This window comes from Oncorhynchus mykiss, chromosome 30 (assembly GCF_057628025.1).
Source record: "Oncorhynchus mykiss isolate SJ-2025 chromosome 30, ASM5762802v1, whole genome shotgun sequence".
Taxonomy (NCBI): Eukaryota; Metazoa; Chordata; class Actinopteri; order Salmoniformes; family Salmonidae; genus Oncorhynchus; species Oncorhynchus mykiss.
Genome location: NC_143051.1, coordinates 12,065,001 through 12,086,621, shown reverse-complemented (window position 1 = coordinate 12,086,621; position 21,621 = coordinate 12,065,001). Strand labels below are relative to the sequence as shown.

Sequence of the window (21,621 nt, the reverse complement as noted above, 5' to 3'; positions counted from 1 at the left end):
CAGAGCTGCCAGTCAGCATGGAGCAGTCAGTCAGCATGGAGCAGCCAGAGCTGCCAGTCAGCATGGAGCAGCCAGTCATCATGGAGCAGCCAGAGCAGTCTGCCAGCATGGAGCAGCCAGAGCTGTCAGTCAGCATGGAGCAGCCAGAGCTTCCAGATCTGCCAGTCGTCCAGACTCTTCCAGATCTGCCAGTCGTCCAGACTCTTCCAGATCTGCCAGTCGACCAGACTCTTCCAGATCTGCCAGTCGACCAGACTCTTCCAGATCTGCCAGTCGACCAGACTCTTCCAGATCTGCCAGTCGACCAGACGCTTCCAGATCTGCCAGTCGATCAGACTCTTCCAGATCTGCCAGTCGTCCAGACTCTTCCAGATCTGCCAGTCGTCCAGACTCTTCCAGATCTGCCAGTCGTCCAGACTCTTCCAGATCTGCCAGTCGTCCAGACTCTTCCAGATCTGCCAGTCGTCCAGACTCTTCCAGATCTGCCAGTCGTCCAGACTCTTCCAGATCTGCCAGTCGTCCAGACTCTTCCAGATCTGCCAGTCGACCAGACTCTTCCAGATCTGCCAGTCGACCAGATTCTCCCAGATCCGCCAGTCGACCAGATTCTCCCAGATCCGCCAGTCGACCAGATTCTCCCAGATCCGCCAGTCGACCAGATTCTCCCAGATCCGCCAGTCGACATTCTCCCAGATCCGCCAGTCGACCAGATTCTTCCAGATCTGCTAGTCGACCAGGATCTGCTGAAACCGCCAGCCAGCCAGGTTCTGGTAGTTTCTACTACCTGCCTGGGCTTCCTCTCAGTGCTGAGCTTCTTCTCAGTGCTGAGCTTCCTCTCAGTGCTGAGCTACCCATCTGTCCCGAGTTACCTCTGTCCCGAGCTGTCCCTCTGTCCCATGTTATCATTGTGGTGGGTAACCTATTTAGGGACGTTTAGGAGGGGGATTAAAACTGTCATGGAGTGGGGTCCACGTCCAGCGCCAGAGCCGCCACCGCGGACAGATGCCCACCCAGACCCTCCCCTATAGGTTCAGGTTTTGCGGCCGGAGTCCGCACCTTGGGGGGGGGTACTGTCACGCCCTGACCATAGTTTACTTTGTATTTTCTATGTTTTGATTGGTCAGGGTGTGATCTGAGTGGGCATTCTATGTTTCATGTCTTGTTTGTCTATTTCTATGTTCAGCCTGATATGGTTCTCAGTCAGAGGCAGGTGTTCGTCATTGTCTCTGATTGGGAACCATATTTAGGTAGCCTGGGGTTCACTGTGTGTTTGTGGGTGATTGTTCCTGTCTATGTGTTTTCACCAGATAGGCTGTTTAGGTTTTCGTTACGTTCATCACGTTCTTTATTTTGTAGTGTTTGTATTGATTCGTGTTTTACGTTTGTTCATTAAAACATGGATCGCAATCTACACGCTGCATTTTGGTCCGACTCTCCTTCACACCTAGAAAACCGTTACAGGGAGACTAGTCAGGATCGATGGAAAGATGAACCGAGGAAAGTACAGAGAGATCCTTGATGAAAACCTGCTCCAGAGCATTCAGGACTTCAGACTGGGGCGAAGGTTCACCTTCCAACAGGACAACGACTCTAAGCACACAGCCAAGACAACACAGGAGTGGTTTCAGTCACTGAATGTCCTTGAGGGACCCAGCCAGAGCCCAGCCTTGAACCCGATCAAACATCTCTGGAGAGACCTGAAAATAGCTATGCTGCAACGCTCCCCTTCCAACCTGACAGAGCTTGAGAGGATCTGCAGAGAAGAATGGGAGAAATTCCCCAAATACAGGTGTGCCAAACTTGTAGCATCAATCCCAAGAAGATACGATGCTATAATTGCTGCCAAATGTGCTTCAGCAAAGTACTGAGTAAATGGTCTGAATACTTATGCAAATGTGATATTTTATTTGTTAATTTTTAAGAAATTTGCAGACATTTCTAAAAACGTGTTTTTGCTTTGTCTTTATTGTGTGTAGATTGATGAGGGAAAATAAACATTTTCATCAATTTTAGAATCAGGCTTTAACATAACGAAACGTGGAAAAAAGTCAAGGGGCCTGAATACTTTCCCAATGAATAAATCACATGGTATTTCGGAGTTCACAACTTTCTCAGTCAGAGAATGTGGGAGGAGACTGCTGATATAGGGGCAGGGGTTGTTATTGAGTAGTGAGAAATTAGACTAATTATAGAGGGAGGGGTTTGCTATTCAGTAGTGAAAATTGAGTGTGTTGGCTAATGTGTATAGATATAGCTTGCCGAAACAGTTGTTTTGAGTGTGACAAAAAATAGACATCGTATGACAAGGATGGAGAGGCTGTTTGTGGAGGGTTTGTGTGTTTATGTGTGTGTGTGTGTGTGTGTGTGTGTGTGTGTGTGTGTGTGTGTGTGTGTGTGTGTGTGTGTGTGTGTGTGTGTGTGTGTGTGTGTGAGAGTGTCAGTGTGTGTACTGCTATGTGTATGTGAGGCACGAGGAGTGAGTTAGAGTGTGTGTATGGGAAACAGGGAGAGAGGAGGTGGGGTTCAGGGTTCAGTTCTGCTAGAACAATTATCTTGTTCCTCAAACTTACCATTTAATGGAAACCCTAGGACTGCGCCAAACTACACGCCTGTCCTTAGGTATGAACCTCCAAAATGTGTTCCTCTTTCTCTCGCTGTCTCTGTCTCTGTCTCTCTCTCTCTCTCTCTCTCTCGCTGCCTCTCTCTTTCTCTCGCTGTCTCTGTCTCTGTCTCTCTCTCTCTCTTTCTCTCTCTCTCTCTCTCGCTGCCTCTCTCTTTCTCTTGCTGTCTCTCTCTGTCTCTCACTCCCTCTCTCTTTCTCTCGCTGTCTCTCTCTCTCTCTCTCTCTCTGTCTCTCTCTCTCTCTTTCTCTCTCTCTCTCTCTCGCTCCCTCTCTCTTTCTCTCGCTGTCTCTCTCTTTCTCTCGCTGTCTCTCTCTCTCTCTCTCTCTGTCTCTCTCTCTCTCTTTCTCTCTCTCTCTCTCGCTGCCTCTCTCTTTCTCTTGCTGTCTCTCTCTGTCTCTCGCTCCCTCTCTCTTTCTCTCGCTGTCTCTCTCTCTCTCTGTCTCTCTCTCTCTCTTTCTCTCGCTGTCTCTCTCTTTCTCTCGCTGTCTCTCTCTCTCTCTCTCTCTGTCTCTCTCTCTCTCTTTCTCTCTCTCTCTCTCTCGCTGCCTCTCTCTTTCTCTTGCTGTCTCTCTCTGTCTCTCGCTCCCTCTCTCTTTCTCTCGCTGTCTCTCTCTCTCTCTCTCTCTGTCTCTCTCTCTCTCACTCCCTCTCTCTCGCTGTCTCTCTCTCTCTCTCTCTGTCTCTCTCTCTCTGTCTCTCGCTCCCTCTCTCTTTCTCTCGCTGTCTCTCTCTCTCTCTCTCTCTGTCTCTCTCTCTCTCACTCCCTCTCTCTCTCTGTCTCTCTCTCTCTCTCTCTCTCTCTCTCTCTCTCTCTCTCTGTCTCTCTCTCTCTCACTCCCTCTCTCTCTCTGTCTCTCTCTCTCTCTCTCTCTCTCTCTCTTTCTCTCGCTGTCTCTCTCTTTCTCTTTTTAGTTCTTTAAAAACAAATATTTTTATTGGAGACTTGACTTCACAAAGTTGCTATCAGTTTTACAGGCGTGGAGAAAGAAAGTCCATGATAATTCTCCTGAACATTATTTCCCTGCATGTTCCTCTCTTTCCACAGACAGGGGTGTTCTCTCTCTGTCCCGCTCTGTTATAATGCTAATGCCATGTGAACGCGGTAATATGAGTTAGTGTAACCAGTCAGCAGCGGGTCGTATGTGAGGTATAGACCTACTGGTATAATTCCATTAACAACATCATGCATGTGAGTTGAGTATCCAGCTAAAACTCCATTACCTGTCGCAATGCTGTAAAGGGGTTTCCTAGTTAGCTACAGTTATGACTAAGGAGACACAGCCCAGTCAAAATATAATAAAAGGGTGGATATGACCCCACTGCTACAGTCTGGTCTGTGTGGTACAGGAAAAAAGAGGGTCCTACTGGTCTCTCCGACTGTCTGACTGGAGTCACGTTGAGACAGGCCATGTTACTGGTCTCTCCTACTGTCTGACTGGAGTCACATTGAGACAGGCCACGTTACTGGTCTCTCCTACTGACTGACTGGAGTCACGTTGAGACAGGCCATGTTACTGGTCTCTCCTACTGACTGACTGGAGTCACGTTGAGACAGGCCATGTTACTGGTCTTTCCTACTGTCTGACTGGAGTCACATTGAGACAGGCCATGTTACTGGTCTCACCTACTGTCTGACTGGAGTCACATTGAGACAGGCCATGTTACTGGTCTCACCTACTGTCTGACTGAAGTCACATTGAGACAGGCCATGTTACTGGTCTCTCCTACTGTCTGACTGGAGTCACATTGAGACAGGCCATGATACTGGTCTCTCCTACTGTCTGACTGAAGTCACATTGAGACAGGCCATGATACTGGTCTCTCCTACTGTCTGACTGAAGTCACATTGAGACAGGCCATGTTACTGGTCTCTCCTACTGTCTGACTGAAGTCACATTGAGACAGGCCATGATACTGGTCTCTCCTACTGTCTGACTGAAGTCACATTGAGACAGGCCATGTTACTGGTCTCTCCTACTGTCTGACTGGAGTCACATTGAGACAGGCCATGTTACTGGTCTCTCCTACTGTCTGACTGGAGTCACGTTGAGACAGGCCATGTTACTGGTCTCTCCTACTGTCTGACTGGAGTCACGTTGAGACAGGCCATGTTACTGGTCTGAGAGAGAGAGAGAGAGAGAGAGAGAGAGAGAGAGAGAAAGAGAGAGAGAGACGTCAAATGAAAAGATAATTACCTGAGTCTCAGGACTAGGCTGTCTGCAAACAACCCCTTAATGACTCAAAGTCCCGCCGCATGCAAATCACCCACAAAACCTTTCTCAAATCCCTTTTCCGTTGCTGAGAAAGCAGTCTGCCTGACGCGCCTCTTCAGTATGACTCCATATGGTTTGGACCAGAACGTGTTTACTTAGGTTTGGGGAGAGGGGGCGAAAACCAAACACTCTCAAGTTTTCTGACAAAGCAACCAACCCCTCTGATCCTCAGCAATCACCCCCATTCCTCCCCCTCTTCACCTCCTCACCCTCAACCCACAACTTTAACAGAAGAGAGGGGGGAAAAAAACATATATGAGAATCTATGTGAGAATCAGCCTGCGTTGCATTTGTACAAGCTACAGTTAGCTTTTCACATGTAGAAAGGGAATTGAATCAATCAGAATGACCTGTATGTCACTAACGAACAGTTTTGAGACTCCGAGGGGCACACTGTGGCTGTTTGTTTGGAATGACACAGGGACAGGGAGAGTACAGTACCAACTATAAGTGCTGTACCAGCAATATGTCTTACCGAACCTACACCTCTATCACACATACAAATACCCTGCATGGCTGTAGTAATGTGTCTCTATTTCTACTAACGAATTATTGACATAAGATATGACACACATAACAACCCAGTACAGCGAGCAGCCTAATCAAATCAAATCAAAGTTTATTTGTCACGTGCGCCGAATACAACAGGTGTAGGTGGACCTTACAGTGAAATGCTTACTTACAGGCTCTAACCAACAATGCGGGAAAAAAAGTGTGTGTGTGTGTGTGTGTGTGTGTGTGTGTGTGTGTGTGTGTGTGTGTGTGTGTGTGTGTGTGTGTGTGTGTGTGTGTGTGTGTGTGTGTGTAGGTAAGTAAAGAAATAAAACAACAGTAAAAAGACATTAGAAAGTAACAGTAGCAAGGCTGTATACAGACACCTGTTAGTCAGGCTTATTGAGGTAGTATGTACATGTAGATATGGTTAAGGTGACTGTGCATATATGACGAACAGAGTAGCAAGAGCGTAAAAGAGGGGTTGGCGGGTGGAGGGACACTGCAGATAGCCCGGTTAGCCAATGTGCGGGAGCACTGGGCCATTTAGGTAGTATGTACATGAATGTATAGTTAAAGTGACTATGCATATAAGATAAACAGAGAGTAGCAGTAGAGTAAAAGAGGGGTTGGGGGGAGGCACATAATGCAAATAGTCCGGGTAACCATTAATCTCCTATAATCCTATAATCTCTATGTTCTCTATGGGCTTTATGTTCTCTATATTATCTATGGGTTAAATGGGCTCTTTCGGCTCTATGGGCTATATGGGCTCTATAGGCTCTATGGGCTTTATGTTATGCTAACACAACATGGTAGCAACACAACATGGTAGCAGCACAACATGGTAGCAGCACAACATGGTAGCAGCACAACATGGTAGCAGCACAACATGGTAGCAACGCAACATGGTAGCAGCACAACATGGTAGCAACGCAACATGGTAGCAGCACAAAATATGGTAAAAACATTATTGGGCACAGACAGCAGCACAAAGGTAGAGACAACAACACTTTACGCAAGGCAACCACAACTGTCAGTAAGATTGTCCATGATTGAGTCTTGGAATGAAGAGATTGAGATAAAACTGTCCAGTTTGTGTGTTTGTTGCAGCTGGTTCCGTCCGATGCTGAGAAAGCAGTCTGCTTGCGTCTCTTTTTTATGACTCCAAATGGCTTGGACCAGAACGTGTTTAGTAAAACACAGATAATGGAAGTGAGTAAGATGAAATTGAGGAGGGGGTTGGAGAGGAATAGAGAGATGGAGAGAGAGGAGAGGGTTGGAGAGGAATAGAGAGATGGAGAGAGAGGAGAGGAATAGAGAGATGGAGAGAGAGGAGGGGGTTGGAGAGGAATAGAGAGATGGAGAGAGAGGAGAGGAATAGAGAGATGGAGAGAGAGGAGAGGAATAGAGAGATGGAGAGAGAGGAGAGGGTTGGAGAGGAATAGAGAGATGAGAGAGAGGAGAGGAATAGAGAGATGGAGAGAGAGGAGAGGAATAGAGAGATGGAGAGAGAGGAGAGGAATAGAGAGATGGAGAGAGAGGAGAGGGTTGGAGAGGAATAGAGAGATGGAGAGAGAGGAGAGGGTTGGAGAGGAATAGAGAGATGGAGAGAGATGGAGGGGGTTGGAGAGGAATAGAGAGATGGAGAGAGAGGAGAGGAATAGAGAGATGGATGGGGTTTGAGAGGAATAGAGAGATGGATGGGTTGGAGAGGAATAGAGAGATGGAGGGGGTTGGAGAGTAATAGAGCAATGGAGGCGGTTGGAGAGGAATAGAGAGATGGAGGGGGTTGGAGAGGAATAGAGAGATGGAGAGAGAGGAGAGGAATAGAGAGATGGAGGGGGTTGGAGAGGAATATAGAGATGGAGGGGGTTTGAGAGGAATAGAGAGATGGAGGGGGTTGGAGAGGAGTAGAGAGATGGATGGGTTGGAGAGGAATAGAGAGATGGAGAGAGAGGAGAGGAATAGAGAGATGGAGAGGGTTGGAGAGGAATAGAGAGATGGATGGGGTTGGAGAGGAATAGAGAGATGGAGAGAGAGGAGAGGAATAGAGAGATGGATGTGGTTGGAGAGGAATAGAGAGATGGAAGGGGTTGGAGAGGAATAGAGAGATGGAGAGAGAGTAGAGGGTTGGAAAGGAAGAGAGAGATGGAGAGAGATTTGCATTTTCCTCTCTCTCTCTCTCTCTCTCTCTCTCTCTGATCCTCTTTCCCCTCTCTCACTTCACCTTTTTCTCGTCCCCTCTCTCCCTCTCTCCCTTCTCCATCTCTACCTTTCTCTCTCCCTCGCTCCCCTCTCTCTCTCTACCTTTTTTGTATTCCCCTCTCTCCCTCTCTCCCCTCTCACTCTCTATCTTTCTCTCCCTCTCTAACTTTCTCTCTCCCTCTCTCCCCTCTCTGCCTCTCTAACTTCCTCTCTCCCTCTCTCCCCTCTCCCTCTCTAATGTTTTCTCTCTCCCTCTCTCCCTCTCTAACTTTCTCTCTCCCTCTCTCCCTCTCTCCCCTCTCCATCTCTGTTTTCTCTCTCCCCTCTCCCTCTCTAATGTTTTCTCTCTCTCCCTCTCTCCCCTCTCCCTCTCTAATGTTTTCTCTCTCCCCTCTCCCTCTCTCCCTCTCTAACTTTCTCTCTCCCTCTCTCCCCTCTCCCTCTCTAATGTTTTCTCTCTCTCCCTCTCTCCCCTCTCCCTCTCTGTTTTATCTCTCTCCCTCTCTCCCCTCTCCCTCTCTAATGTTTTCTCTCTCCCTCTCTCCCCTCTCCCTCTCTAATGTTTTCTCTCTCTCCCTCTCTCCCCTCTCCCTCTCTAATGTTTTCTCTCTCCCCTCTCCCTCTCTAATGTTTTCTCTCTCTCCCTCTCTCCCCTCTCCCTCTCTAATGTTTTCTCTCTCCCCTGTCCCTCTCTCCCTCTCTAACTTTCTCTCTCCCTCTCTCCCCTCTCCCTCTCTAACTTTCTCGCTCCCTCTCTCCTTCTCTTTCTGGCTCCTTCACTCTACCTAATAAGAGGACTGTGGTTTTATTGAATGGCATAAACGGCCCTTAAAATGCTTTTTGAATGACTAGTGTGAGGGAGTGTATGTGTGTGTGTGTGTGTGTGTGTGTCTGTACATTCTGTCTGTGTGTGTATGTACACACACTGAAAACCCGTTTCCATGCACAATGCCAAATTTCTTTCACCCCCCTTATCCTGAAGTTTACCACACATCCTACAGTGGTGGTTGCACTTTGTTTTTCAACTAGATTTCTCTTCCCTAACCATACCACGGGGAAAACAGATTACCTCTCACACACAGCATGTGGTCATGGCTACTATTTGCTTATCGTGCAAACACACGTGTGCGAGTAAAAGGCAGTCTAGCGTAGATAGATACTGTTCAGTAGTTCTCATTCAGGGCAAATCCTTAACAGCTGGGTTAAGATAGCTGTCTCGAGCCTGACCTGGCTGTGGGGCAGATTTGGAATAATATCTCAACCCACATTCCCATGTGTCTATAGACTATGAACTAGCATTAATAACAGTTGGAGACTGTGAGCTAGCATTAATAACAGTTATAGACTGTGAGCTAGCATTAATAACAGTTATAGACTGTGAGCTAGCATTAATAACAGTTATAGACTGTGAGCTATCATTAATAACAGTTATAGACTATGAGCTAGCAATAATAACAGTTATAGACTGTGAGCTAGCATTAATAACAGTTATAGACTGTGAGCTAGCATTAATAACAGTTGTAGACTGTGAGCTAGCATTAATAACAGTTATAGACTGTGAGCTATCATTAATAACAGTTATAGACTATGAGCTAGCAATAATAACAGTTATAGACTGTGAGCTAGCATTAATAACAGTTATAGACTGTGAGCTAGCATTAATAACAGTTGTAGACTGTGAGCTAGCATTAATAACAGTTATAGACTGTGAGCTAGCATTAATAACAGTTGTAGACTGTGAGCTAGCATTAATAACAGTTGTAGACTGTGAGCTAGCATTAATAACAGTTATAGACTGTGAGCTAGCATTAATAACAGTTATAGACTGTGAGCTAGCATTAATAACAGTTATAGACTGTGAGCTATCATTAATAACAGTTATAGACTATGAGCTAGCAATAATAACAGTTATAGACTGTGAGCTAGCATTAATAACAGTTGTAGACTGTGAGCTAGCATTAATAACAGTTGTAGACTGTGAGCTAGCAATAATAACAGTTGTAGACTGTGAGCTAGCATCAATAACAGTTGTAGACTGTGAGCTAGCTTTAATAACAGTTGTAGACTGTGAGCTAGCATCAATAACAGTTGTAGACTGTGAGCTAGCATCAATAACAGTTGTAGACTGTGAGCTAGCATTAATAACAGTTGTAGACTGTGAGCTATCATCAATAACAGTTGTAGACTGTGAGCTAGCATTAATAACAGTTGTAGACTGTGAGCTAGCATTAATAACAGTTGTAGACTGTGAGCTATCATCAATAACAGTTGTAGACTGTGAGCTAGCATTAATAACAGTTGTAGACTGTGAGCTAGCATTAAAAAATAAAAACAATGAAAATAAAAACAGAAATACAGAAACTGAGAGACTAAAAAAGGAAAAGCAAAGCTAAAATGGTGTGTTTTTAGATCTCCTTTAAATATGTCCACAGTTTTGGCCCCCCTCAGGTTCTCTGGCAGGCTAATGTAGAGGCTTGGGGCATTACAACTAAAAGCTGCCTCTCTACGCTTCTTGGTCCAAGACTTTGGGATAGTTAAAAGGCCAGTGACAGAGGACCTGAGGGACCTACTGGGAACATAACTCAAAAGCAAGTCTGACATGTATTGTGGTGCACAATCGTGGATTGATTTAAAAACCAATAGAAGAATCTTCAAATGAATTCTAGAACTCACAGGCAGCCAGTGCAGAGACCTTTAAAACCGGTGTAATGTGTGCTCTCCATCCGGTCTTGGTCTGTACCCATGCTGCAGTATTCTGTATGTTTTACAGTGCAGAGACCTTTAACACGGGTATAATGTGTGCGCTCTGTCTGGTCTTGGTCAATACCCATGCTGCAGTATTGTAACGGCGTTCGTCTGTAGGAGGAGGAGAAGCGGACCAAAGCGCAGCGTGGTGGTTGTTCATTGTATTTTATTCACGACACTATACATGAACAAACTAACGAAAAAACAAGAAACGTGAGAACTCAAAACCTAATACAGCCTATCTGGTGAATACTACACAAAGACAGGAACAATCACCCACAAACACACAGTGAAACCCAGGCTACCTAAGTATGATTCTCAATCAGAGACAACTAATGACACCTGCCTCTGATTGAGAACCATACTAGGCCGAAAACATAGAAATGCCCCAAAACATAGAAAAACAAACATAGACTGCCCACCCAACTCACGCCCTGACCATACTAAATAAATACAAAACAACAGAAATAGAGGTCAGAACGTGACAGTACCCCCCCCCCAAAGGTGCGGACTCCGGCCGCAAAACCTTGACCTATAGGGGAGGGTCTGGGTGGGCGTCTGTCCGCGGTGGCGGCTCTGGTGCGGGACGCGGACCCCACTTCACCATTGTCTTAGTCCGCCTTATTGTCCGCCTCCCTGGCTTACTCACCATGGCGACCCCTCTCAATGACCCCACTGGACAGAGGGGCTGCTCGGGACAGAGGGGCAGCTCGGGACCGAGGTGAAGCAGCTGCTCGGGACAGAGGGACAACTGCTCGGGACAGAGGGGCGATAGCAGCTCGGGACAGAGGGGCGATAGCTGCTCGAGACAGAGGGGCGGCAGCTGCTCGGGACAGAGGGGCAGCTGCTCGGGACAGAGGGGCAGCTGCTCGGGACAGAGGGGCAGCTGCTCGGGACAGAGGGGCGGCAGCAGCTTGGGACAGAGGGGCGACAGCTGCTCTGGACAGAGGGGCAGCTGCTCGGGCGGCCCCTGGCTGACTGACGGCACTGGCGGCCCCTGGCTTACTGGCGGCCCCTGGCTGACTGGCGGCACTGGCGGCCCCTGGCTGACTGGCGGCACTGGCGGCCCCTGGCTGACTGGCGGCACTGGCGGCCCCTGGCTGACTGGCGGCACTGGCGGCCCCTGGCTGACTGGCGGCACTGGCGGCCCCTGGCTTACTGGCGGCCCCTGGCTTACTGGCGGCACTGGCGGCCCCTGGCTGACTGGCGGCCCCTGGCTGACTGGCGGCACTGGCGGCCCCTGGCTGACTGGCGGCACTGGCGGCCCCTGGGTGACTGGCGGCACTGGCGGCCCCTGGCTGACTGGCGGCACTGGCGGCCCCTGGCTGACGGGCGGCACTGGCGGCCCCTGGCAGACGGGCGGCACTGGCGGCCCCTGGCAGACGGGCGGCACTGGCGGCTCCTGGCAGACGGGCGGCACTGGCGGCTCCTGGCAGACGGGCGGCACTGGCGGCTCCTGGCAGACGGGCGGCACTGGCGGCGCTGGGCAGACGGGCGGCGCTGGCGGCGCTGGGCAGACGGGCGGCGCTGGGCAGACGGGCGGCGCTGGCGGCGCTGGGCAGACGGACGGCGCTGGCGCCGCTGGGCAGACGGACGGCGCTGGCGCCGCTGGGCAGACGGACGGCGCTGGCGGCGCTGGAGAGGAGGAAGGCTCTGGAACCGCCGGACTGACGGGCGGCACTGGCGGCGCTGGGCAGACGGGCGGCGTTGGCGGCGCTGGGCTGACGAGCGGCACTGGCGGCGCTGGAGAGGAGAGAGCCCCTGCAAGGATGGGCCGGAGAGACAGCCTGGTACGGGGAGCTGCCACCGGAGGGCTGGTGCGTGGAGGTGGTGACGGATAGACCGGGCCGTGCAGGCGCACTGGAGCTCTTGAGCACCGAGCCTGCCCAACCTTACCCGGTTGAATGGTCCCGGTCGCCCTGCCAGTGCGGCGAGGTGGAATAGCCCGCACTGGGCTATGCAGGCGAACCGGGGACACCGTGCGCAAGGCTGGTGCCATGTAAGCCGGCCCAAGGAGACGCACTGGAGACCAGATGCGTAGAGCCGGCTTCATGGCACTTGGCTCGATGCCCACTCTAGCCCGGCCGATACGCGGAGCTGGAATGTACCGCACCGGGCTGTGCACCCGCACTGGGGACACCGTGCGCTCCACAGCATAACACGGTGCCTGCCCGGTCTCTCTAGCCCCCCGGTAACCACAGGAAGTTGGCTCAGGTCTCCTACCTGGCGTAGCCATACTCCCTGTTAGCCCCCCCCCAAGAAATTTTTGGGGCTGACTCCCGGGCTTCCTTGCCAACCGTGTTCCCTCATATCGCCGGCTCCTCTCTCCGGCTGCCTCTGCTCTCCTCGCTGCCTCCACCTGTTCCCATGGAAGGCGATCCTTTCCCGCCAGGATCTCCTCCCATGTGTAGCAACCCTTGCCGTCCAACACATCGTCCCAAGTCCATTCCTCCTTGTGCCGATGTTGCCCGTTACCACGCCGCTTGGTCCTGTTGCGGTGGGTGATTCTGTAAGGGCGTTCGTCTGTAGGAGGAGGAGAAGCGGACCAAAGCGCAGCGTGGTGGTTGTTCATTGTATTTTATTCACGACACTATACATGAACAAACTAACGAAAAAACAAGAAACGTGAGAACTCAAAACCTAATACAGCCTATCTGGTGAATACTACACAAAGACAGGAACAATCACCCACAAACACACAGTGAAACCCAGGCTACCTAAGTATGATTCTCAATCAGAGACAACTAATGACACCTGCCTCTGATTGAGAACCATACTAGGCCGAAAACATAGAAATGCCCCAAAACATAGAAAAACAAACATAGACTGCCCACCCAACTCACGCCCTGACCATACTAAATAAATACAAAACAACAGAAATAGAGGTCAGAACGTGACAGTATTCTGTATGTTTTGCAGTTGACCATGTCTTTTTTTGTTGTTGTGTAGACCAGACAGGAGAGCGTTACAGTAGTGAAGGCTGCTTATAATAAAAGCATGGATGAGTCTCTCTGTATCAGCCGGAGAGAGAAACGTACGCACCTTGGAGATGTTCCTCAGGTGGTAAAAAGCTAACATACTTTTTTTTTTAGATTTTGAGAAATCTATGAGTTGTGCCAGGAGGTTTCCTGACTTCCTCAGGAATACTATGGGCTCTAGTGTTCACAAGCATTTAATAGGTCATTACTTGGTTCGTCAAACAGCATTTACCTCGTCAAACAGTATTATCATGAAAAACTCCTGGCCTTAGATAGGGGAAAACCCTTTGCCTGACCTTGGGTTAGTATTGCTGAATAACATCTCTCTTTGAGATGACCTGTAGAGGGGAAGGGACTGAGCAACAAACAGGCGTCTCCAAGCTTACAGACAGTCTGTGTGGTGTTATCCAAGTCTCTCGTTTCCTGCGTATTCACTCAGCCACCAAAAATGCATTGTGTGATGTGCTGTCCTCCTCTGCTCTCTGCAGCAGACTGAGACTAATTACTGACACATACCAGACACATAATGAAGGAGAGAGAAATGGACATATGGTGCATGCACCACATGCATACAATGTATTTGTGTGTGTGTGTGTGTGTGTGTGTGTTTGTGTGTTCCTCTGTGTGTGTGTGTGTGTGTGTGTGTGTGTGTGTGTGTGTGTGTGTGTGTGTGTGTGTGTGTGTGTGTGTGTGTGTGTGTGTGTGTAAAGGCATGAGTTTGTATTTGCGTCTGGGTGAGTGCGTCTGTGTGTGTTTGTATGTGTCACTGCGCCTGAGTGTGTGTATTTGTGTGCGCCTGTCTGTTTGTGTGTTCCTCTGTGTGTGTGTGTGTGTGCGTGCGTGCGTGAGTGTGTGTGTGTGTGTGTGTGTGTATTTGTGTGCGCCTGTCTGTTTGTGTGTTCCTCTGTGTGAGTGTGTGTGCGTGTGTGTGTGTGTATTTGTGTGCGCCTGTCTGTTTGTGTGTTCCTCTGTGTGTGTGTGTGTGTGTGTGTGTGTGTGTGTGTGTGTGTGTGTGTGTGTGTGTGTGTGTGTGTGTGTGTGTGTGTGTGTGTGTGTGTGTGTGTGTGTGTGTGTGTGTGTGAGTTTTTACTTGGGTGTTTCTTGTCAGCGGACGTACGTCTAAACAACTTCATCCAAGTGTGTTTCTGACCAGAAAACAGAAGTAAAGACCCTGACAAGAACTCTGCCTGGCCTTGTCTGGATAATAGACAGATATCGTCCACAGACAGACACAGACTCATTATCTACCCATTAAAAATATATGCAGAAAGAGAAAATAAATAAAAAACAAGCCAAACTGAATTGAATTCACAGACGGACAGAAACTGCAAATGGACTGTTGTGTCTGGCAGGACTGAGAACTATTTGGACAATTCAGAGAGAGAGAGAGAGAGAGAGAGAGACAGAGAGACAGAGAGACAGAGAGGGAGAGACAGAGGGGGAGAGAGAGAGAGAGTTACAGGCAATGTTTTTTTTCCTCTTTCTCTGAATAATCTAATAAAGACATAGGGATTCAGGAATGGGGAGATGGAGGGAGCGTCACATGGACTAGATTAGCAGATTAATCCATGTGCTGCACATTCCTCAACGGTACTACTTTTCCTCTACATTACTAGTTTCCCTCTAGATTACTTTCTCTCTTTTTGTTTCTTCTCCTCTTTTCTCTGATTGGAAAAGCAGTGGTAGGAAACCCATCCAGATCACCCGTTATAGAAGTCAGCGTTGACGTTGGGAGATGAAGTAGAAATCGGTCACTAGGGGCAACAGTGAGCATTGTTACCTTCAAGTAGGTTTTGGTTTCGCTAGGGTGTTGTGGATTGGCGTAAAGATCTGCCTCTAATTTCTGTTCCTAGAGCTGCCTCTAATTGCTGTTCCTAGATCTGCCTCTAATTGCTGTTCCTATATCTGCCTCTAATTGCTATTCCTAGGGCTGCCTCTAATTGCTGTTCCTAGATCTGCCTCTAATTGCTGTTCCTAGAGCTGCCTCTAATTGCTGTTCCTAGATTGGTCTCTTATTCTTTAGGTTGCCAGGACAGAATCCAGCAAACGTTTTTTAAAGACTATCCCAAACCTTAACCCTTACCGTAACAATTCAGAGTTAATGCCTAAACTTAACCTTAAACACTTTGTTATTTGACTTTTGCAACAACTTCTGAATTTGACGTTTGAGAAACATGGATAAACGTGTAATTCTGATGAGACACTGTGAGAGCTGGTTTGAGAAAGTCTTGTTACTGTGTGTGTGCATGTGTACGGTATGTGTGTGTTAGACTTTGCACTTAACCACATATCTAGGATCAGATTACCATTATACATTGGGTGAATACATTATACATTAGGTGAATGGGAAAAGACATTACATGAGCGATAGTATGTGGACACCTGCTCGTCAAACATCTCATTCCAAAACCATGGGCTTTAATATGGAGTTGGTCCCCCTTTGCTGCTATAACAGCCTCCATTCTCTGAGAAGACTTTAATATGGAGTTGGTCCCCCTTTGCTGCTATAACAGCCTCCACTCTTCTGGGAAGGCTTTAATATGGAGTTGGTCCCCCTTTGCTGCTATAACAGTCTCCACTCTTCTGGGAAGGCTTTAATATGGAGTTGGTCCCCCTTTGCTGCTATAACAGTCTCCACTCTTCTGGGAAGGCTTTAATATGGAGTTGGTCCCCCTTTGCTGCTATAACAGCCTCCACTCTTCTGGGAAGGCTTTAATATGGAGTTGGTCCCCCTTTGCTGCTATAACAGCCTCCATTCTTCTGGGAAGGCTTTAATATGGAGTTGGTCCCCCTTTGCTGCTATAACAGCCTCCACTCTTCTGGGAAGGCTTTAACATGGAGTTGGTCCCCCTTTGCTGCTATAACAGCCTCCACTCTTCTGTGAAGGCTTTCTATTAGATGTTGGAACATTGCTGCAGGGACTTGCTTCCATTCAGCCACAAGATCATTAGTGAGGTCGTGCGCTGATGTTGGGCGATTAGGCCTGGCTCACAGTCAGCGTTCCAATTCATCCCAAAGGTGTTTGATGGGGTCAACGCTCTGTGCAGGCCAGTCAAGTTCTTCCACACCAATCTCATCAAACCATTTCTGTATGGACCTCACTTTGTTCACAGGGGCAGTGTCATGCTAAAACAGGAAAGGGCCTCCCCCACACAAAGTTGGAAGCACAAAATCATCTAGAATGTCATTGTATGCTGTAGCGTTGACTTCCCTTCACCGGAACTACGGGGCTTAGCCCGAACCATGAAAAACAGCCCCAGACCATTATTCCACCAAACTTCATAGTTTGCACTATGCATTCGGGCAGGTAGCATTCTCCTGGCATCCGCCAACCCCTGCTTGATCCCTCAGACTGCCAGATGGTGAAGCGTTATTCATTACTCCCGAGAACATGATTTTTACACTCCTGTCAACACTTGGTATTGCGCATGCTGCTCTTAGGCTTGTGTGCAACTGCTCAGCCATGGAAACTAACAGTTCTCGTGGTGACGTTGCTTCCAGAGGAAGTTTGGAACTCGGTAGTGAGTGTTGCAACCAAGGACAGATGGTGCTTATGCGCTTCAGCACTCTGCGGTCCTTTTCTGTGAACTTGTGTGGCCTACCACTTCTTGACTGAGCCGTTGTTGCTCCTAGATGTTTCCACTTCACAATAACAGCACTTACAGTGGACCGGAGCAGCTCTAGCAGGGCAGAAATTTGACAAGCTGACCTGTTGCAAAGATGGCATCCTATGACATTGCCACATTGAAATTCACTGAGCTCTTCAGTAAGGCCATTCTACTGCCGATGTTTGTCTATGGAGATTGCATGGCTGTGTGCTCTATTTTATACACCTGTCAGCAACGGGTGTGGCTGAAATAACCGAATCCACTAATTTGAATGGGCGTCCACACATGTTTATATATTTAGTGTGTTTGACCCATGTCAGTGTAGTTAGGGTCAACTTCTACCTAATCCGCGGAGATAGCTCTGAATACTACCGTATGAAGGCAGCCTTATTGTCACGACTTCCGCCGAAGTTGTTTCCTCTCCTTGTTCAGGCGGTGTTCGGCGGTCGACGTCACCGACCTTCTAGCCATCGCTGATCCATTTTTCATTTTCCATTGGTTTTGTCTTGTCTTACTTCACACCTGGTTTCAATCCCATCAATTACATGTTGTGTATTTAACCCTCTGTTTCCCCTCATGTCCTTGTCGGTGATTGTTTGTTGTATGTTATTGGGCTAGTCATGTTCTGGTGTGCAACGGGTTTAATATTATTTTTGTATATATTGGTTTTCTAATTTTTTTTGTTGCATTTATTAAACTGCTCCGTTTATACCAAGTTCACTCTCCTGCGCCTGACTTCCCTGCCACCAGCACGCACCCATTACACTTATGGTCTATGGTCTGAGGTATCTCTCTGTGAGATACAGTGGGGCAAAAACGTATTTAGTCAGCCACCAATTGTGAAAGTTCTCCCACTTAAAAAGATGAGAGAGACCTGTAATTTTCATCATAGGTACACTTCAACTATGACAGACAAAATGAGAAAGAAAATCCAGAAAATCACATTGTAGGAATTTTTATGAATTTATTTGCAAATTATGGTGGAAAATAAGTATTTGGTCAATAACAAAAGTTTATCTCAATACTTTGTTATATACCCTTTGTTGGCAATGACAGAGGTTAAACGTTTTCTGTAAGTCTTCACAAGGTTTTCACACACTGTTGCTGATATTTTGACCCATTCCTCCATACAGATCTCCTCTAGAGCAGTGATGTTTTGGGGCTGTTGCTGGGCAACACAGACTTTTAACTCCATCCAAGATTTTCTATGGGGTTGAGATCTGGAGACTTGCTAGGCCACTCCAGGACCTTGAAATGCTTCTTACGAAGCCACTCCTTTGTTGCCCGGGCGGTGTGTTCGGGATCAGTGTCATGCTGAAAGACCCAGCCACGTTTCATCTTCAATGCCTTTGCTGATGGAAGGAGGTTTTCACTCAAAATCTCACGATACATGGCCCCATTCATTCTTTCCTTTACACGGATCAGTCGTCCTGGTCCCTTTGCAGAAAAACAGCCCCAAAGCATGATGTTTCCACCCCCATGCTTCACAGTAGGTATGGTGTTCTTTGGATGCAACTCAGCATTCTTTGTCCTCCAAACACGACGAGTTGAGTTTTTACCAAAAAGTTATATTTTGATTTCATCTGACCATATGACATTCTCCCAATCTTCTTCTGGATCATCCAAATGCTCTCTAGCAAACTTCAGACGGGCCTGGACATGTACTGGCTTAAGCAGGGGGACACGTCTGGCACTGCAGGATTTGAGTCCCTGGCGGCGTAGTGTGTTACTGATGGTAGGCTTTGTTACTTTGGTCCCAGCTCTCTGCAGGTCATTCACTGGGTCCCCCCGTGTGGTTCTGGGATTTTTGCTCACCGTTCTTGTGATCATCCTTTTTACCCCACAGGGTTTGATCTTGTGTGGAGCCCCAGATCGAGTTTTCAAGTTTTCGATTTTGTTTCTGGTGTCCTTTGACAGCACTTTGGTCTTGGCCATAGTGGAGTTTGGAGTGTGACTGCTTGAGGTTGTGGACAGGTGTCTTTTATACTGATAACAAGTTAAAACAGGTGCCATTACTACAGGTAACGAGTGGAGGACAGAGGAGCCTCTTAAAGAAGAAGTTACAGGTCTGTGAGAGCCAGAAATCTTGCTCGTTTGTAGGTGACCAAATACTTATTTTCCACCATAATTTGCAAATAAATTCATTAAAAATTCTACAATGTGATTATCTGGATTTTTTGAAAATTACAGGCCTCTCTCATCTTTTTAAGTGGGAGAACTTGCACAATTGGTGGCTGACTAAATACTTTTTTGCCCCACTGTACCTATGCTTGCATGTGTGTGTGCGTGTGTCAATGCGTAGGTGTGCGTGAGTCAATGCGTAGGTGTGCGTGTGTGTTGTGGAGAGTGAAATAGAAACATGGAAGAGTTGGAGAAGTACTTTGGGAGAATGAATAACGTGTGTGTGTGTGTGTGTGTGTGTGTGTGTGTGTGTGTGTGTGTGTGTGTGTGTGTGTGTGTGTGTGTAGTTTGGGAGAATGAATAGTGTGTGTGTGTACTTTTGGAGAATGAATAATGTGTGTGTGTGTGTGTGTGTGTGTGTGTGTGTGTGTGTGTGTGTGTGTGTGTGTGTGTGTGTGTGTGTGTGTGTGTGTGTTTGGGTGAATATGGTGTGTGAGTGTGGTGTGTGAGTGTGGTGTTTGTGTGTATGTTTATGTGTGTGTGTCTGGGTCCCGATTGCAAACATGAGGTTTGAATCATGTCATATGGCCGAAAGAGAGAGTTCAAGACACATCCTATCTCTGTAATGATCTGGCACGCCCTCTCCCTCTCTCCCTCTCTTTTTCAGCCTCTCTTTCTACAACACAAAGGACCATTGAGATTCATCCTTCTTTGGAGTGAGACAGAGGGATTGGAGTGAGAGGGAGAGATTGGAATGAGACAGAGGAATTGGAGTGAGACAGAGGAATTGGAGTGAGACAGAGGGATTGGAGTGAGAGGGAGAGATTGGAGTGAGACAGAGGAATTGGAGTGAGACAGAGGAATTGGAGTGAGACAGAGGAATTGATGTGAGACAGAGGAATTGGAGTGAGACAGAGGAATTGGAGTGAGACAGAGGGATTGAAGTGAGAGGGAGAGATTGGAATGAGACAGAGGAATTGGAGTGAGACAGAGGAATTGGAGTGAGACAGAGGGATTGAAGTGAGAGGGAGAGATTGGAGTGAGACAGAGGGATTGGAGTAAGAGGGAGAGATTGGAGTGAGACAGAGGGATTGGAGTGCGAGGGAGAGATTGGAGTGAGACAGAGGAATTGGAGTGAGACAGAGGAATTGGAGTGAGACAGAGGAATTGGAGTGAGACAGAGGGTTTGGAGTGAGACAGAGGGATTGGAGTGAGACAGAGGAATTGGAGTGAGACAGAGGAATTGGAGTGAGAGGGAGAGATTGGAGTGAGACAGAGGAATTGAAGTGAGACAGAGGGATTGGAGTGAAAGGGAGGGATTGTCTCCTTTCTCCTCATCTTCATCCCTTTCTTCTTCTCAAACAACCTGAGAGACTATTGGTTAAGATCGTAGGGCCAGTAACCGAAAAGTTGCTGGTTCGAATCCCCTAGCCAACTAGGTGAAAAATCTGTCGATGTTCCCTTGAGCAAGGCATTTGACTCTAATTGCGCCTGTGAGTCGCTCTGGATAAGAGCGTCTGGTAAATAACTAAAATATAAATGAGTGAAATTGATTCTGATCAGAGGATTAGGTCTAGAAATGGAAGGACTACCTTGAAAAGTGTTATTCTGCTTCAACAAACTAGATCTAATATGAAATGTTAGATAGATATAGCCCAGTGCTTCAGTGTAAAAAAAAACTATATTTTATTTGATACCTGTACTAATCACAGGTTTTATTTTGAGAGTGCAACCTGAGAATTGCGGCTATGTATTCCCAACAAGACAAACAGTGGGAGGCCAGAGGTTGTAGTGGACCGGCAGTGGCCCGGCAGTGGCCCGGTGGTGGGCCTTTGTAACTGTGAAACGATCTCCGTCTCGGAGCAAACAGACGGCCTCTGCATGTTTCTGTTGACACCGTTTCAAATCCTTGGTCGGATCAAAGCAGCCACATGGCTCATACAAACTCCGACCAAGACCGACTTCTTTCTTTCTCGCTCTTTCTGTCTCTGTTTTTACTCACTACCTCACTCTTTTTTCTCTCTCTGTGTCTCTCTACTCTCTCTTCTTCCTCAAACCATACTTGAGGTTTCCTGCATCTCTATCACCCACTAGAAGGCTTCCTCTCTGTGGTTTTACCCAGCTCTCTGGCTCTCTGGCTCCTGGCTCCTGGCTCCTGGCTCCTGGCTCCTGGCTCTCTGGCTCCTGGCTCCTGGCTCCTGGCTCCTGGCTCCTGGCTCCTGGCTCTTGGCTCTCTGGCTCCTGGCTCCTGGCTCCTGGCTCCAGGTCAGGCCTCAGAGGGGTTCTTGTTGGTTCTACTCTTTGGACCGGCAGTTTGCGAAGTGGCACGTTGTAGAGGGAACGAAGGATAGAGAGAGGGAAAGAAGAACAGAGAGAGGGAATGAAGGATAGAGAGATGGGAACGAGGACAGAGAGAGAGAGAACGAAGGACAGAGAGAGAGAGAGAACGAAAGACAGAGAGGGAATAAAGAACAGAGAGAGGGAACGAACTACAGAGAAAGGGAAAGAAGGTCAGAAAGAGAGCGAGAACGAAGGACAGAGAGAGGGAACGAAGGACAGAGAGAGAGAGAAC

At 47.9% G+C, this 21,621-nt stretch overlaps 1 protein-coding gene across 2 annotated transcripts in view; it reads right to left on the bottom strand.

Moving 5' to 3' along the window:
- Positions 1-21,621, bottom strand: part of col8a2 (collagen, type VIII, alpha 2) — a 101,425-nt gene that overhangs the window by 50,449 nt on the left and 29,355 nt on the right. The window contains exon 1 of one of the 2 annotated variants that reach the window (XM_090227562.1): positions 21,168-21,621. This exon is cut by the window's right edge and continues 267 nt beyond it. The exons of the other annotated variant lie outside the window; for it this stretch is intronic. The gene's annotated coding sequence lies outside the window, so the exon portion shown is untranslated. The remainder of the gene's footprint in view (positions 1-21,167) is intronic. 2 annotated transcript variants of the gene reach the window in all.